Raw genomic sequence first — 4686 nt, forward strand, 5'->3', positions numbered from 1 at the left:
AACAGAGAAATAAAACTATAATTCAATCTCCTTAATGAATATAGATGCAAAAATCTTAAATAGGATACTAGCAAAAAGATTCCAGCAAGTCATCATGAGGGTTATTCACTATGATCAGGTGGGATTTATATCAGGAATGCAAGGATGGTTCAATATTAGGAAAACCATCCACATAATTGACCATATCAACACGCAAACCAACAAAAATCACATGATTATCTCAATAGATGCAGAAAAAGCCTTTTACAAAATACAACACTCATTCCTATTGTAAACACTAGAAAGCATAGGAATAGAAGGGCCTTTCCTAAGAATAATAAACAGTATTTATCTAAAACCATCAGCCAACATCATCTGCAATGGGGATAACTAGAAGCCTTCCCAATAAGATCAGCAATGAAACAAGGATGCCCATTATCACCTCTATTATTTAACATTGTACTAAAAACACTAGCTATAGTGATTAGAGGAGATAAAGAAATTGAAGGTATTAAAATAGGCAATGAGGAGACCAAGGTAGCACTCTTTGCAGATGATATGATGGTCTACTTAAAGAATCCTAGAGAATCAACCAAAAAGCTAGTTGAAATAATCAACAACTTTAGCAAAGTTGTAGGATACAAAATAACCCCACATAAATCATCAGTTTTTATATATATCTCCAACCCATTTCGGCTGCAAGAATTAGAAAGAGAAACTCCATTTAAAATCACTCTAGACAATATAAAATACTTAGGAATTATTTGCCGAGACAAACACAGGAACTATATGAACACAACTACAAAACACTCTCCACACAATTAAAACTAGATCTAAACAATTGGAAAAACATTAACTGCTCATGGGTAGGATGAGCAAACATAATAAAAATGACCATCCTACCCAAAATTATTTACTTATTTAGTGCTATACCAATCAAACTACCAAAAACTTTTTTACTGAATTAGAAAAACCATAACAAAGTTCATTTGGAGGAACAAAAGATCAAGGATATCCAGGGAAATCATGAAAAATAAAATGTGAAGGAAAGTGGCCTTGCAGTACCAGATCTTAAACTATACTGTAAAGCAGCGGTCATCAAAGCAATATGGCACTGGCTAAGAGTCAGAAAGGAGGATCAGTGGAATAGACTTGGGATAAGTGATCTCAGCAAGACAGTCTATGATAAACCCAAAGATCCCAGCTTTGGGTACAAAAACCCACTATTTGATAAAAAGTCCTGGAAAAACTGGAAGACAGCGTGGGAGAGATTAGGTTTGGATCAATACCTCACACCCTACACCAAGATAAACCCAGAATGGGTGAATGACTTGAATATAAAACAGGAAACTATAAGGAAATTATGTGAACACAGAATATTATACATGTCATACCTTTGGGAAAGAAAAGATTTTAAAACCAAGCAAGACTTAGAAAAAGTAACAAAATGTAAAATAAATAATTTTGACATCAAAAAGTTTTTGTACAAACAAAACCAATGTAACTAAAATTAGAAGGGAGGCAACAAATTGGGAAATAATCTTCATAACAATCTTGAATCTTTGCAGCTTCTGCTGTTTGCTGCCCTTCTCTGTGCTATTTTACCTCGAGCGCCCATGGTCTGCACTCTTTAGCCTGCTGGGTTTTCAGGTGTAGCTGCTCTCAGGGGTAGATCTTTGGTGGTCTTAGTCGGTTCCCCCTACTCACCCTAGTGGTGCCCCTTGCTCACTGATTCTGGTTCGAGCTGGCTCTGACTCTGGCTCCATAGGTGGGGTGAGGGAGGGTAGATCAGCTCACAGTTTTGGTGGGAGCTTTTTCACCCCGTTATAGTGTGGAAATGTCCAAATCCCACGTATCTTCAATGCTGAGCCCTACTGTAGAGTCCCTTCATTCTTATGAATTTGTTTTTTTTTTTTGGTCTTTTGAGGTAATCTATATCAGTGGGTGCTAAAGGAGAGAATGAGTCTTGAGTCCAGACTGCCACCATGTTTACCCATAAGCCTACTCTACAATTTTTGAATACTAGCTAAGTATCTACCAAGGTGACACTTGACCCAGAGACTTCCAAGCTCGAGGAAACCATTATCTAGAGAATGAGCTACAGCTTCCTTGTAGCCAGAGACAACCATCAATCTCCATCTGAAGTATACCTTGATTGTCTGAAAGGTATGGATACCATCAATCAAATCATTAACAGAAAATATGTATTAAGTATTGTGACCACAGTATTAGAAATAGAGCCAAACTTCTAAGAAAAGTAAAATATAAATATAGCTTCTGAGAACTAAATCACAATTTATTCTTAAGGAAAGGATCTCCCCATTACACAAAAATTACTATAAAAAATGAAAACCTTTCTAACTCAAAATCGATTTCTGTTGGCCTCTCTCACATCACTGCACAATAAATTTCAAATAGTCACAAGATTTGAAAAGTTTAGCTGTTTTGTCTTTCACACATAGAGAAGAACAAGGCAAACACACATCATAAGGCATGAGATTGATGTAACTGGGAACAGCCGTGCCAATGATCTAGATGATATCAAATTGGCATTGGCTACTGTTTTATGATGAAAATGTGGAAAATTGGTGCCATTCTGTCAACAACTGACTTCACCAAATGAAACCTCTATCAAACTTCAAACCCAGTCTTCCAACCACAACAAAAGGAAAGAAGTTTCCGTCTCTTGCTATAGTGAACCTTCTAAAATTAACTACTGTTAAGGAGACCATCAAGGAGATGGATGCTAGAAAACAGATGAGGTAAGAGAAGCCTTAATTGTTCCCTCTGATACCATTCTAAGGAAGCTGAGAAAAAGAGATGCAGACTTCAAATAAAAGTAAAGTTGAACAAAGATAGTTAGGTGTTAATGATGCCATAAGGGATATGAATGATAGAAAAAATATGTGGGGACTGTTCTGGAGACATTAAAAGACAAACAGACAAACTTCCAAATAAATATTGTAAGACAAACACAAGCCTTGTCAAAACGAAGTCATAACTTATTCTACATGTCTACACTAACCCCACCATTTTCATTAACAGCTACCTAGCTGTTACTTAGCTCTCATCCACCACGATAACTCACCTGATACTAGAAAACAATAGAATCGATGAGTAAATTACATAAGAAACAAATATCAAAGGAGCAAGCCACTACTGCCTTGGATGAACCTCAACCCACAAATTACAAAGGAATGGAATCTCTGCCCCACAAAAAAGGAGAACCATCCTACCTTTCATTTTACAGAAAAAATGAACGCCAAATACTCACAAGATTACAAACTTACAGAAAAGAAAGTTTGTCAAATACTTTTCTGTACCTATCTCAGAAAACTCTTCTATTACCAACTCTAGGATACAGGATTCCATAAAACATTAGGCTCAAACTCACATAGAAACAGGAGCCAAAGGGGCAGCTGGGTGCCTCAGTGGATTGAGAGCCAGGCCTAGAGACAGGAGGTCCTAGGTTTAAATCTGACCTCAGACACTTCCCGGCTGGGTGACCCTGGCCAAGTCACTTAACCCCCATTGCCTAGCCCTTACTGAGATTCTGCCTTAGAACCAATACACAATATTAATTCCAAGATGGAAGGTAATGATTTAAAAACAAAAGAAAGAAACAGGAGCCAACACACTGTATATACATAAGGATCCCTGCTGACCATATGTTAACTTCAAATACTACCTATTAAGAACAGCAGCTTAAATGGGAAAGGATCTGTTTATCCAAAATATTTATAGCTGCTCTCTTTGTGGTGACAAAGAATTGTAAACTTAGGGGCTGTCCCTCAATTGGGGAATAACTAGAAAAATTGTAGTAATGATGATGATGGAATACTATTGTCCTATGACAATAATAATATAATGATGACGAGGAACAAAATGATTTCAGAAACATGAACCACATGAACTAATGCACAGTGAAATATGCAGAACCAGGAAAACAGTAACTGCAATATTGTGTAATGATCAAATGGGATAGACTTTCCTACTAGCAGCAATGCAATGATCCAGAGCAATTCTGAAGCACTTATGACAAAGAACTCTAGCCATCTCCTGAGGAAGAACAGTGGGAGTAGAAACACAGAAGAAAAGCATATGATTGATCACTTGTTTATTGCAGTGTATGTTTGGAGGTTTTGATTTTATAAGATTATTCACTTACAAAAATGAATAAAATGGAAATATATTTGGTGTGATAATACATGTATAGTCCACACTGAATTGCTTGCCAGCTCCAGGAGGAAGAAGGGAAGGAGGGAGGGGGACAATTTGGATCATATAATCTTGGAAAACTTATATTGAAATTTATTTTTAAAAATTTAAAAGAATAAAATAAAAAAGAATAGCTACTTAGCATAATTAGATACAGCACCAGGGTTCAAACATCTCCCCATATACTTCCTAGCTGTATGACCTTGGGCAAGTCAATTAACCAAAGTTACCTAGTCCCAACAACTCTTCTGTTTTAGAAATGGTACTAACACAGAAGTTACGAGTTTTTTAAAACCATATATAAACATATGGTTGATTGATTGTCTTTTATTAGCTTAAATATTTTCAAATTACCTATTAATCTTCTTTGGGAGGCAATACTGTTAATGTCTGCCTCAGAGGCCATTTTGTCCATCTGAAACCCAAAGAAATTCATCACTAACAGTCACACAAATGACTAATTGTATGATGCAGTGTTAAAACTGAGAT

Source organism: Monodelphis domestica, chromosome X (assembly GCF_027887165.1).
Source record: "Monodelphis domestica isolate mMonDom1 chromosome X, mMonDom1.pri, whole genome shotgun sequence".
Classification (NCBI taxonomy): domain Eukaryota; kingdom Metazoa; phylum Chordata; class Mammalia; order Didelphimorphia; family Didelphidae; genus Monodelphis; species Monodelphis domestica.